This window comes from Chrysemys picta, chromosome 14 (assembly GCF_011386835.1).
Source record: "Chrysemys picta bellii isolate R12L10 chromosome 14, ASM1138683v2, whole genome shotgun sequence".
NCBI lineage: Eukaryota > Metazoa > Chordata > Testudines > Emydidae > Chrysemys > Chrysemys picta.
The window spans coordinates 22,010,350-22,024,873 of NC_088804.1; the positions used below are offsets into that span (position 1 = coordinate 22,010,350).

Below are 14,524 nucleotides of genomic sequence, written 5' to 3' on the forward strand. Positions count from 1 at the left end.
GGTCAGGGGTTCAGGGGGGCACTCAGGGGACAGGCAGCAGTTGGATAGGCATGGGAGTCCCAGGGGTTTGTCAGGGGACAGGTAGGGGGTGGGATCCTAGGAGGGAAGTTGGGGGGGGGGTCCCAGGAGGGGGCAATCAGGGGACAAGGACCAGTGGGGCTTAGATGGGGGGGTGGGGTCCCGGGAGGGGATGATCAGGGGACAGGGAGCAGGGGGGGTTGGATGGGGCGGAGGTTCGGGGGGGCATCAGGGGCAGGGAGAAGGGGGGGTAGATGGGTCAGGGGTTCAGGGGGGCACTCAGGGGACAGGCAGCAGTTGGATAGGCATGGGAGTCCCAGGGGTTTGTCAGGGGACAGGTAGGGGGTGGGATCCTAGGAGGGAAGTTGGGGGGGGTCCCAGGAGGGGGCAATCAGGGGACAAGGACCAGTGGGGCTTAGATGGGGGGGTGGGGTCCCGGGAGGGGATGATCAGGGGACAGGGAGCAGGGGGGTTGGATGGGTTGGGGTTTCTGTGGGGGGCAGTCGGACGGGGTAGATGGTGGCAGGGTGGGGCTACCCTCCCTGTGGAGTGTCCTATTTTTTAATGTTAAAATATGGTATCCCTACCCTTCCCAGTGCAGTTCTCCATTCACAGCAGGCTGCAGCATGAGGTCTCAGCTTCCTCCTCCCCTCCCTCCCCCTCTTTCCTGTTGGTAGTGGTCAAGGGAATGCTGGGAAATGTAGTTCTTTCCCTGCTCCAGGGCTGGCTCTATAGGCAGGGAGCTAACCAAGGAACTACAGCTCCCAGGACCCCCTTGGTTCTCAGCTCCAAGGCTGGATCCCTGCTGCCCCTGCAAATGGGCTGCCCCAAGCAGGTGCTTGCTTTGCTGGTGCCTAGAGCCGCCCCGGCTAAAACCCACCTACGAAAGCTTATTCCCAAATAAATTTTGTTAGTGTCTAAGGTGCCACAAGTACTCCTCCTTCTTTTTGCTGATACAGACTACAACAGCTATCACTCTGAAACCTTCCTCTAAATTGTTACTTAGACTAGTCTATCATCATTTAGAAAATTAGTACTAATGTTTTCTAAAGGTTCAGAGTGTCAGTTTTTTCATATAGCTTGTGTAACATACAGAGAGTGTGTTGCATTCCCCTATAGTGCTGGGTGTATAAAAGGTCAACAGACTTCTGCTGCTACAACCTAATGGAGCTACTTTATTATCTCAAGTAGTAGAGCTCTGTGCTGCAGTGCTTGTGGTGCTGGATTCAAACCCTCTGGATTGCCCACACAGGGCTCATTACACTTGTACATGTACTCATTACACTTATCATGTACTCCTTCATTGTTGGAAAAATGGAAGATCTTGAGAAAAGTGGAATTGTTCGAAGGAACATTTTAAAAATTGCTCTTGCAAAAAATCTTTTTCGGTGTGGGATTGAGCTAATGTAGCCAGAATAATAACTGTGTGTGTAACAGGGGCGTGAGAGGGTGGTCAGGCAATATTCTGTATAATTATTACACTCCTTTCTTCAGCTTAACTCTGTGGTGAAGCACAGGCCAGAGTTGAGTCTCTTCAGGAATTTTCAGAAAGCATTACACAGCATTAAAACTCAGGGCTGTTTTATATAAAACCCTGATAAATGGACAGTAAGAATCCCTAGTCAATTTCACAGAGCGAGCACATACCCTTTTAGCAAAACAAACACTGAATGCATACAGAACACATTGCAAATAGTACACAATGTAGTACATAGTGTCTGGAATAACAGGAATAATTTTTTTAACAAAAGCTATTAGTAAATCTACAGGTGTTCCTTTATTCAGACTTCTCCCCTTTTCTGTTGCAGACATTCACATAAAGGTTTCAACTTGATATTTTCTATACTTATGTACATATTAAAACTTCCCCTCTGATCTCAGAGATGACTTCTCAGTCGTTAGAGTGTGACTGTAGAGTGAGAGTGTCAGTCAGTCACCTAGAGTCTTCGGAGCTTGGGAAATGGCAGGGGGCTCAGGTATTCAAACACTTCAGACCCCTGTCAGCCAACAAACAGTTGGGGGATTTCCACCGCTAGCAGCATTCCGTCCCTCAGGTTACTGGCTGACTGGTCCTCGCGGTTGTGGCTGAAACAGAAATCTGTAGCCAGTATCCAAAGTGATACAGGGATTGGGATCAGCGTATAAAATATTAATTTTCTTGATCTCTATAGTACACAACTTTCTCTCCGTCAGCCCAGCTAGGCAGGAATTCACAACCCCTCACCTCACTACGTGCGTCCTCATTTGCTCTTTAACTGAGAGAAAAATCCCAGTTTAGAGCAGTTAGCTGATAATTGCATATAAGTTCCTCAGACTCTGTAGCTTCTAGCATAATGAATTCTTCTCTCCCCTCGTCCGCCAAGCTCTCGCTAGGTCCATAAAACACCATGTTAGACCAACCATTATCATAGAGGAGGGACAGCCAGTAAATAAAGCTGGAATAGCACTGGCCTGTGTCGTACTGCACCTGTATTTCACCTCAGTGGTCCTGCAAGGGCACTCACCCTCAGACATCCAGCTCCCCAGCCTTTGCCTTCTTTGGTTGAAGACCATGGGTCCCTCCCTTCTGACCCAAGTATTTCCAGGATGTACAGTTCCCTGCCTTCACTGTGGTGTCCCCAGCACAGACAGGCTGCCCAAGCACACCTGCTTTCTTTCTCTTCAGAGACCGCTAACAGGTGTAATTGCTACAGTTGTAAGTTACCACACAGAATATCTTATGCAAACCTGCTTTATTCTTAAAGTAAAAGCACTACAGAGAAAGCACATTAAAAACAATAAAACAACCTACATGCATGCTAATCAGCTTACCAGAGAGCCCCGCAATACTCACATAGTCTCTGGCAGGAGCGGGATCTCAACACTCCATCCAGAGGGTTTCCTTTGTGGTCACATCTTCAGCTCAGAACAAGCAACCCAGTCCTACTGGGCCTCGGTAAGCCCCATCCTTCCAACCCTACTCTAAAGACTGGGGACCTCCATTGACCAGGGGTCCTGTCTGTTGGCTGGATCAGGAACAAGGCCCTGAGTCCGTTTATAACCAGGCTATTTGTCCAAAAATCCTTTGTCTGTTGGTCCCTGGAGAATCCAGTTTGAACTAGTATATACTTACCTCTCAGGGAGTGACATCAAAGGGCTGATAAGGGAGGAAGTATTCTCTACTCCTACTCAAGAAGATATACACAATTGTGTATTTAATGCAATGAACACCAAAGGTATTAACCTTAATTCAGTAAGGTTTAACTTCATTAAATTAAGTTAATCTTAATTCCATAAGGTTTGTTCAGGATATAGTCAGTCTCTCACAAAGTGGTACAAGAATTGGGACCCAGCCCTCACAGCAGCCCCCTCTCTTGGTCCTGCGTCCATCAGCTGCTGAATCCACAGGTCTGTCTCTAACTTCTGTATTTATACCCTTTCCCGCAGTGGTTTGATTGTCTCAGCTGTCAGAATGTGATGAGGGTGTCACCTGCCTGGTGGGTTGCCAACTGTGAAAACTTCCTAAATTGCTTCAGAAACAGCTGCTGAGCATGTCTAGAAACTGCCACACCCTGTTCTGAATGTTTCTGGGTCCTTCTAACTAAGAGCCTGGTCTCCTCCCCGCTGCTTCTGTCTCCTTCCCCTGGAGAAATAAATTCAATGCTACACTATAAAGCGTATGGGTTACACATGCACTTGCGGCACGGTGCAGTTTTCTCTTTGCAGTCAGAACAGTGCCATTCTGTAAAGTAGCATTCTGAACTAAAGTTATAATAAACAAATTGACAATATTAAAACCTGTCTAGCCACATTTGATAAGGGCACTATCAAGTGAAGTTGTCCAAAATTTGTTTTGTAAAACCAAGCTTTTTAGAAAAGCTTAAGACAAGAAATAATCTTGACATGCTTTTTAAACAAAGTCCACTGGGTATTCTGTTTTCAAGATCAAAGCCTAGTGACTTATCCACCTCTTGCTTATTGGTGTACAGTAAGCTATCTTTGATTGTTCAGATTACTTGTGAGTAGTAATGGTGAATGTCTCCAGCTTCTGCTGCATCTCTCTTCCAAAGACACTGATTCATATTATAGTTAATGACACCACCCCTGAGGCAGCTCTGTCTCCTGCACATAGGAATTGTACCATTGATGTCAATTGCTCCATTGTGCCTCAAGAATGGAGCTGACAATTGTGGTCCTCATCCCAGAGCCTTAGGCAATCTTTTAGATATCCTAGGCCCAGGCCATTCAACGCCTTGAAGATAAAGACAGAGACTCTGAAGGTGACTCTGTATTCTATGGAAAGCCTGTTTAGAGAGTGGAGGACAGGTTGATGTGCACATGGTAGCCTCTCTTGTGCTGAGAAGAGGTGCTGCCATGCTCTGTACTGGTTGGTGTTTCCTAAGGGCTTGTGACGTGCCCAGGTATATTCAATTGCTGTAGTCTAACCGAAATGTGACACAGGCAAATATACATGATGCCAGGTCACTGCCTGCCACAGGGACAGTTCACTTGCTAACCGGAGATGGCAAAAAGCATTATTTGCAGATGCTGCTATGTAAGATTTTAGCATCAGCGAGGAATCCAAGGGTACTCCTAAACAGGGGACTGAATGGACCATTTGTGGGTGTGTACTTTTAACCAAAGGAGATGGAGAAATTTACAGTAACGGTGCTCAGTGCTTTCCTCTGTCCACCAGCACAACCTCTATTTTGCTCAAGTTAAGTTGTCAGCTGTTCTTCATCCAGGAGCTGATTTCATCCAAGAACTGCCACCATCTTGGTGCTAGTTTGCATAGTCATATGTGGTGAAGAATCAGTAGAGCTGTGTCTCATCTGCATATTGCTGGCCCTTGAGTGCATGTCATATTACCAGTTCTCCTAGTTGCTGCATGTAAGTGTAAAATAGGACGAAAGATAATTGATCCTTGTGGGATTCCATACATGAGGGTTGTAGTGGAAGAGGTGAAGTTTCCCAGGCAGTTTCAGTTACTGCCTTAATTATTCCCCATTCAATACTATTATATAATCAGTTCAGTGAAGTAGTTTGTATGGTTAGGATGGCTGGTTGTAGAATTGTCTGGAATGACCTTATTCCAGGAGTATTGCATGAACTAGATGATGTAAGTTTGACTGGTCATGGACTCTAGATGCAGGTATATGTTGAGTGGAGGTTGTGTTTTCTTCTTGGGGAAGTTCAACGGGTATGTCTGGTGACAGCACATTTGGTTCCAAGGGCTCTCTCGTGGGTTACCTCATGGTTAGTCTCTCTCTCCTGTTTCATATGCATGTGAGGATATGATCTGAGGAAATCAATACAATATGTGTGATAGTGCTTCCAGAATGCCAATGACACCCAGTTCTGACTTTGTTCACAATTGTTCAATTCCTCCCCCCCAGTACCTTCTGGGTTTGGGGACTAGATGAGGGTGAAGTGGTTCAGCCTTAATCCAAATAAGGCTGAAATTATTATATGGGGTTGAGGGAAGCCACTAGAAAAAATGGTGAAGATTATATTTGCTCCCTCAGATGACGGTATTTGTCTGCTTTTTTGTTTCCTAGATTTGTGGCATTGGGTGTTGTTGAATCCTCCACTAGTGTTTGGGAGGCAATAGCTCACTGCACAGGGGCATTTCTATAACTAGCTTTCAGGCCCTCCAGTGAAAAAAATATCAGAATGGCCCCTACAGTGCCATGTTAATGAATGAAATGTGGGTTCACCCTAAAACAATTAAAACATGACTGTGTGGAGTGATGTCAGGAGCATTTTGGACAATTTGCTGAATGGGATGCACACACCCTGAGATTAACATTTCTGGGCACTTACAGATGCACTAGCCCAAATAACTGTCTTTAACACCGTGGAGATGTTGCCCTTCTGTAATTGCATTGATTTCTCTTTGCCTTTTCAGATTAAAGGTAGCGGAGAGGGCAAATCATCTTATAAAGATCACCACATAAACAAGCAAACAAAGTAATTGTTTGATTATATGTCTAACTTTCTCCAGAGACCATGATGTCATAGAGAAGGAGATTTTAAAAGTTTCACTAGAATGAGACTGCAATTATAAATGAAAGGATGCAAGAATATTTTTGTACTGTATTTTTTTGTTTAACTCTTAAACGGTTACTCCAACTTGAAACATGAGCCTTATGTACATTAGCTCACCCATTGCTAAACAGAAAAAAACATTGCTACATTAAGCCTTTTAGATATTCTGCACAGTAGTTGATGGGTTTTCTGTACGAATATAACTTTATAGTGTTGTGTAATGTAGGATTGAACTGGGGGGAAAATCGTTTACTCTTCCAAGCTCTGTCCACTAACTATGTCCCGATGAGATGCCACTTGCAGTAAATTGAGCAAATCTTTGCAACATGCTTGTGTGTTTTGCTGGACTCCTCAGGTTTGACTCCCCCACATTTGGGATTTAGATACGCTGAGCTCTGCTGGGTGCATGGGGTTTCTTTTCCCCTCAGGAGGGATTGAATGCCACCAGTGGAACAAACCTTATGGCATTAAGATAGACTTCACTGAATTAAATTAAACCTTATTGAATTAGGGTTAATACCTTTGGGACACATTGTATTAAAATTCAATTGTGTGTGTGTGTGTGTGTGTGTGTGTGTGTGTGTGTGTGTGTGTGTGTGTATGTGCTATATTGTGGTGGTGTACATACTTTCTCTACTAGGATGGGGGATGCTAATGTACTACTTCCAGTATGAGCCTTTTAAAACCACACTCCCCCGGGTTCAAACTGGATATTCCAGGGACCAACAGACAAAGGATTTTTAAATAAATAATCTGGTTTTAGACTGACTCAGGGCCTTTTTCCTGATCCAGCCAACAGACAAGCCCCAATCCTTTGGGAACGCTTGGAAGGACTGGGCCTACTGAAGAGCCATAAGACTTGGTGCTTGTTCCTAGCTGAAGCTGTGATGAATTTGCAACCACGAGGAATCCCCCTGGGGCGGGGGGTGGGAGAGAGGCTGTAGGACTGCTCCTGCCAGAGCCTTGGGGTGATCTCTGGTAAGCTTATTAGCATGCATATAGGTTCTTTTATTGTGTTTAACGTTTTCTCTATAGTGCTTTTACCTTAAGAATTAAGCAGGCTTGCTTAGGAAGTGCTGTGTGATACCTTACAACTGTAGCAATTACACCCGTTATCAGACTCTGAAGAGAAAGCAAGCCAGTGTGCTTTCCCTCTGCTGGGAAGGCAGGGAGCTGTGCAGCCTGGACATACGCTGGTCAGAAGGGAGAAGGATGTGCGTCTCCACCCAAGGAAGGCAATGGCTGGGGAGCTGGATGTCTGAGAGTGAAATACGGGTGCAGTTGCCCTGAACAATTACACTGATATCCTAGCTCACGCACATACTGTACATTTACAAGTCAGAACCTAGAAAGTGTTTTTTCTGTTTTAACTCTGGATGAGCTAATGTAGATAAGGGCCATGCTTGAAGATGCTTGCGTCTTCTCTATGAGATTGGCTCCCCCTTGTCGGGACTCTGATGTTCCCTTGTGCACCAGTCCTTTCTGGTTGGCTTTCCGGAGTGGGAGAGAAAAATAAGTGGTGATACTCTCCCAAGTGACTTTGACGCATGTTGCCAAAATGAGATGTGCAAATCTTCATAATATGGCCTTTCCCCTTCTTACATGCTTTGATCACAGAGAAGTAGTGATCAATGCTGACACTTAATGCAGATGCCCAGTGATGATTCAACAACTGACCAACATGAACGGGGAAGCTTACCCTGCTCAGAGCTATTGGTTTATGCTCTCTTCAAACTCAGGCAGACATCACTCCATGATTTACACTCCGTTCACATTTGTAAGGCTATCTTCACAACCAACTGAAGACTGACCTGAGATTTTGAACCCAACATGGTGTCCTCAACGTATCTGGCAAGTAATCCCAAGCTGGTCTAGTTTGAGCCTGGTATAAATATAATATATACTAATTTTTTTCTTAAGTGTAGTATTGCTCCAAAATCAATCTACTAGAGAATGTTTGTGAAAAAGACAACAGCACTCTACTCAGTTAGCTCAATACGTGATAGGAAAGGGGTGTTGTGAGAATTATTTTCAGACATTTGGGATGATACAGTTCACAAGTAATGGAGACGTGTGGACGATTAAAAAACACACTTCATTCTTAACCAGCACACAAGCTGGGGGGGGGGGCAGGGGGAATCACGTTGAAAATATTTGTGACCACAAGAGTACTGAAAAACTGGGGCAAATGAGTCATTCTCTCCCTTTAAAAAAAATAAAATAAAATAATGAAATTTCATGGCCAGACTGACTATTTCTGTCTTGACTTTCATCCTCATGCCATTTCCAATGGTGGAGTTATAAACCCCTTGAAAAACGGTGTTTATAATGGTAACATCAACAGACTTTAAACTATAGTGGCACTGCTGGGCTTTGCAGTAATAACATTAGTGTTTAGGGCTGTCAAAGTTAATGTCACTAATCTATGTCTAGAAGGTAAAAGGCAATGATGAATGAATGTCATCTTCTGCCATAATAGGTTTCCTGAGTCCAAAAGACTCTTTAAGCCTTTAAAATAGCCATAGACAGATTAATGGGAGTGTTCGGTGAGCTGCACCACAGGGTTCTGCTCTCAGGGGGTGGTCCTCTTTGTCAAGAACAAAAACAGTTACAGAAGATATATTAAAATATAAAATATCTGTATGGCTTTGCTGCTTTGTAGTGGGTGAAGCAAGGAATCTGCTACAGGATTGGGGGATTAGAACCGGTTTTTAGCCTTGGGTTATCTGTATCTATAGAAAGCATAAGCAATTCCGCCCCAAATTGTCTGGAAAATATTAATGTCTCCTTACTTAAAGATTGGTGATGAGAAGTTATCTGTATGATATGGAAAGCAGTGTGTGTTTGTTATATACAGGCTTCTGCTCCTAGGTCTGGCAGGATCGGATCTTGCTTGTTTTCAGTATTTTCTGCAATAAGCCTCTGAATGCAATGTTGGAATGCTTGACCGACACCTTGCTAGATTCTTAGTTTGTCCAATCATGCTTTTGCTGCAAAGGTTATATTTAATCTATAAAAAGGAGTATGAATATTTAACTCTTATTATACAATAGGATCCCCAAGTGCTTTACAGAGGTGGCATTTCCACTTTACGTACTGTAGCCTGACGGGGAGGTTAGGTGCCTTTTTCAAGATCACCCAGATCTCCTGACTCCCGGCCCTCTTGCTTTAACTACTACCCCATACTGCCTACTATAGCTGTACTCAGTATATAGTGTATAGTGGGTACAGAATGCTGTTCATAGTTGATTACATTTGCAGGGTCCCACACTCTCTCAGGTATATGATTGGAATTAGATTTCTGGATTGTCCTAACATGTGGACCCTTAGGGAGCAGTATTGAATGAAAAAACTTCAACTCCTACAGGCTTTTGATTCAAATGCAGTCACCAAGAAGTACCAGTAATAAAATACTGATTTGGTTAGTGACCATGGACAATATTGGAATTGTCAACTGATGCTTATGATATATGCAGTGATTTAAATTAAGAAATAAAGCAAACTTTTCAACGTCAGCCTCACTCTGGCATGGTTATGGCTTTGAGGTTTAAACCACATGACTCAAAATTGGTTCATTCCTGGGTCTTCCACTAACTTCCTATGTGACCTTGAATGGGATTGTGGCTCAGATTTTTAATAGTATTTTGGTGCTGCTCTGCTCAGCATTGCAAAGCCTTAGTCAGGTATGTCCCATGTTCAAAAAAGGCGTAGCACTTTCAGCCCCAGCTTGCTGAGAACAATCTACACCACCCTAGCCTGCTGTGGGCTAACTGTCCATGCGGCCCTCGCTGAAGCGCGCAAACAGTTTATTAATGCGAGACTAGATCAGCATCATGAACTGTTAATGCACATCAGCAGGTCCCCACGATTGGTTAGTCCATGGCAAGGTAGATTCACACCCCAGCTAGCCAAAAACAAATTGTTCATGTAGACAAGCTCTATGTTCAATTACAAGACAGTGGGACTTAGGAGCTCTAGGTAATATCTGCACTCAAGGGGGGGAAAAACCCCATGGCAGCTTGGCTCAAAGCCTGGTTAAGGTGAGTTGGGCTTGTGCTGTGGGGCTTAAAAAAAGCTGTGTAGACATTTCAACTTGGACTGGAACCCAGGCTCTAAGACCCAGCAAGGAGGATGGGTCTAAGAGCCTGGACTCCAGCCAGTGCAGGAACATCTACATGGTTATTTTTTAGGCCTGTAGTGTGAACCCAAGTCAGTTGGCCTGGCCATTGAGACTCATTGACAGGGGGTATTTTGTGTTTTGTTGTTTGTTTTTTTGTTTTTTGCAGTGTAAACATAGGCAGTTGGGGTATGTCACTCTTCCTTATAGTTTTTCCTTGTCTCTTCTATCTCTCCTTACCTTCTCCAGATCAGTTCCACCAGACTGATAAAGGAAGGATTTTATTGAGGGGTGAAGTAGCCTGTAATGGAGTCTTGCAAGACTGGACTTGCCTGGGACATGTACTATATAAGCGAATAAAATATGATTAGTTTTGTTTTCATTTGTTCTATGATTTAAAGGAAGGGTCAGTGAGTAGGTTTTGTGCTGGGGCTGCTATATTTAATAGCATTTTGCAAGGCTGATCTAACTCTGTGCCTGACTTATGTTGTTCTCTGTTATGAATTTAAATCCCAATAAATGTTTGGACATTTTAATATAAAAAAGGTGAAATACAACCATCAAGTTTGCTTATCTCTGGTTTGATTTGCACTCAAATCCAAAGCTCTCTGTATGTACCCTTTGAAAATCCCATTGAAAGCCTTCTGCCAAGGGTCTAGTCTTCAACCAGCCGTGTGTATTAGAAGTTCTTGCATTCTCTGAAAGTAGTTGCATTGCTATAGTTAGATTGTGGAGATGCTTGCTAGTGACCATCTACAAACACAAGCATGAGCCTATGAACCCAAATTCTGCTCAGCATACTCATGTGGGACTGCTCAAGGAATAAGGCAACTAAAATGTGTCCCCAGTATTAGGAACTTAATGGACAAGCACATTTAGTAATTGACAATATATAAGCATCACCCATCTACCACAGTGAGCTAAAGATAGTATGCCTGTGTCATCTGAAGTTATTTCCTGCCAATACATTTGCAAGTACAGTAACTAAAACCACTGTCTGAGAGCAGTCTTACTATATCAGTGGTTACTGGTTGTCACAGTGAGATTTCCATGTTCCACACTTAGCATAACAATTCCAGTAAAATCCATCCCAGCCTTATGTTCAATACTGGTTACATATTCAAAGCCCTTCCTAACTTGCAGGTCATGGTGTTGGTTGTGTATCCTCTTTAGAGAGATTCTCTCTGTAACCTGTACCAGTTCAATGTTATGGTTTGAGCTATGTTAAGGAATTATCTTTCTTTGGCATGCAGGAAACATGGTGCATCATAAAATGATAGTAAACTTTGGGCCTCAGTCTAATCCCAGTTAACTATCACACATACTTTGGTGCACAATCTAAATAGTAATAAAGAACACACATAATGTCATGTGACCTAGATGTCCAATCTAATTTACACAATACTGCTTGAATACTAACTATTTTGGATAAATTGCTCATGAACAGTCTACAGACCTCAAATTAATCACAGAGGTGTTTTGTTGAATGATTTCCAATACATACATTCAAGAAAATGGAAATCTGCTCATGGACTATTTGTGAACAGAAAAGTGTTTGTTATGAATTATTCACTCACCTCTGATGCTTTCCAAGTGGTTTAACTAACTGGTACGTGGACTTTCCAAAACATGTGACTGTCACTGTTTCATCAGCTCTTATTTATTAAGAAAGCATGCTCTTAAATCCTTTCTGTTTTCAATATCTTTTCAGATATAGAAAATATATGTTGAAAAACCTCCAAGAGAAGAGAGAGGATGAAAAGGTAACACTTTTAAGCATGGAATTGCCTGTGGGAAGTGTCCAAATACCCAAGAGGAGGGACAAGCATTCTATAACATTGTGGTTATGGTCCTGGAAATACCACTACAGGATTGCCTCTTCGAGGAGCAATGACAACCCTGGCTAATGATTTCAGTGACTTAAAGGTGGGTTCCATTATTTAAAAACACCTACAGCAGTCTCTTTACTTTCAAAGTATTCCCAAAGCTGCTCCTTTATACATCTCTTCCCTTAATTACACCTTGACCTCCAAGCTTCCATTTCTACCTTCCCCACTCTTGACTTCATGCAACTTGTGTTGTCCCTTATCTTGGGAGAGTCCCCTGAATAACATGTGTGAAGCATGACTCTGCCTCTCATCCTGCAAATCACTTCTAAAACCCCACCTGTTTTGTGAAACTTACACATCAAACATCCTCTGAACTTTAATTGTTTCAGATTTCACAGTACTTGAACCGGTGTAAAATTATACTACTAAGATCATTAGTATTTACCATCTATAGTAATTGCTCAAATCACTGTTAGTTATCAAATAAGATCTGCAATTGTGCTTGGTGCTGTACAAAATTCAGAAATACTCTAAGAATCAGATACAGAGAAAACAGGATGTATCTGGAAACCGAGATAAGGGAATAATTTGGAGGCTTTTAATTTCATTAACTCATTTCTTATGGGCATCACAATTTAAGTGAGTTTTTACAAGGGATTTGAATAGGGAAGTGGGTGGGTGCCTTGACTTGAAAGACTGCTAGTGAAGTTGGGACACTACTTTAGTATCATGGGATTTTTTTTTTTTTATAATGGCTAGTTAAGTAAAATACCTGGTCTTTACCCTAATGGGCCTCAACAGTTGTTAATAGAGAACAAGGGTTACCTACAGATGTATGCATAGTGGACTCTGCAATCCCTTCACGTGTGAGTTTTTTCCCACTATTCAAGGAGGGGCAAATCCTTCCCCTCACCCTGCAGCGGAACTGCTATGGCTCCACATTGCAGTCAGTGTGATGGGGAAGATTCAGGGGGGTCTACGAAGTAGAGATTTTGTGGAATGGTATAGGGCATTGGCTGGGGTGAGACCAGTGGGTCTGCTGCTTTGTGAGCCTACCAGCCATCCGATGCTATTGGGTTATTCAGAGAGGATTCCTTGATCAGTGCTTGGCTTCCCGGTATAGTGTTCTCTTGTAAATGAGGGAGCTCTGATCATCTGAGCAGGCTGTGCAGGTTTCTTGTAAATGAGGGAGAGATGCAGGCTTACCAGTTCATCTGCTCACTGGTGTTAGGACAAGGAAATACAAGATGGGAGGGATAATGTTGGAGATGACTTACTGTCAGTGGGCATGCTAGCGAGAAAGCAACCCTTATGTTGGCATTGGAATAAACATGCTATTTGCATAATTACTGACTCTCTTGGAGTACCCCTGAGTATCATCTGCCTGTGTAGCTTTGTGCATTGTATAAGCTTTCACCATAAAGTCCACTTTGTGTGTGTGGGGGGGGGGGGGGGGCAGGCACGGGGGCATCCTGTTGATTCATCATCTCTCGTGACTGAGCGGCAGTACTCTAAACTAGGCCAGTTCAGTTCCCTGCACATTGCTCCCTGGTGTTATGTACTCCTGTATAGGGGTCCAAGCACTATTCTGCGTGGACGTGATCCTCTCCTGTATCAGCCATTGGCAAAAGGAATTCAAATCTGCTGCCATCATTTCTTGTATTCGGATGCACAAGCTTTGCTGCTGTATTTTGATAGGAGTCAATTTGGAGCTCATCCCTTCTTCTATCTCACTGCCCTGAAGGAAGACAAGGGGTTTGGTGTCCTGGATTTTGACTTCCTTTCAGGTCTAAGATGTGTTTGGGTCAAGAATTCCAGCTCAGGTCCACAACTAGTCTGCAGCTTCTTAATTATTCCATTAATGATCCTGGTATAAACACCAGGTAGCTATTAAATCACCATTTAAAATACAAATGTTTTGGAAATAATGTCTGGATCTGTTTATAGTCACCTGTGAAGTCTTTAGTAAGACTCACCTGCAAACCTTGGAATTAAAGCAGGGCCAAAGAAAGTCAGGGAGCTCTGCACAGTACCTGACTCCCACAAAGCCAGCTTCCCCTTTTAATAAACAACCTGCATCAATGAGAACCTTGAAACAAGTGTTCAGAGGTCCATGACTCTGCTAATGCTTTGTGAAAATAAAGTGGAATGTTCTAAATAGAATACAGGTGTTTATCCAGAGAGGTGTCAAACTCGGTTAATGCAAGATAAGACTTCCTAGTGAAAATGACAGTTGCACATTTTCCATTTTAAGTACAGACAGCATGAAAAGCCTCTTGCCTGCAAATAAATGAAATTAGGCATTGTAGTCTGAAGATTTTCTAGGGCCAGAGCCCCCCCACTGCAGTGTCTGTCATGTCCTTGATAATACATATTGGACATTTTGTAGATAACCCTGGAAGATTATTCAATTCCCAAATGGAAAAGTGTATTGCCGTTCACTGCAATGTGAGTGAACAATGATTAATTCACTGAAAATCTGAGCTGGATCTTGCAATCTTTCCACATGTGAACACTCCCATGGAAAGGAATG

At 43.1% G+C, this 14,524-nt stretch overlaps 1 long non-coding RNA gene across 1 annotated transcript in view; it reads left to right on the forward strand.

Moving 5' to 3' along the window:
• Positions 1-14,524, forward strand: part of LOC122173931 (uncharacterized) — a 299,080-nt gene that overhangs the window by 119,019 nt on the left and 165,537 nt on the right. Inside the window, exon 2 of the long non-coding RNA XR_006174983.2 lies at positions 11,874-12,088. This is a non-coding gene — a long non-coding RNA (uncharacterized LOC122173931). The remainder of the gene's footprint in view (positions 1-11,873; positions 12,089-14,524) is intronic.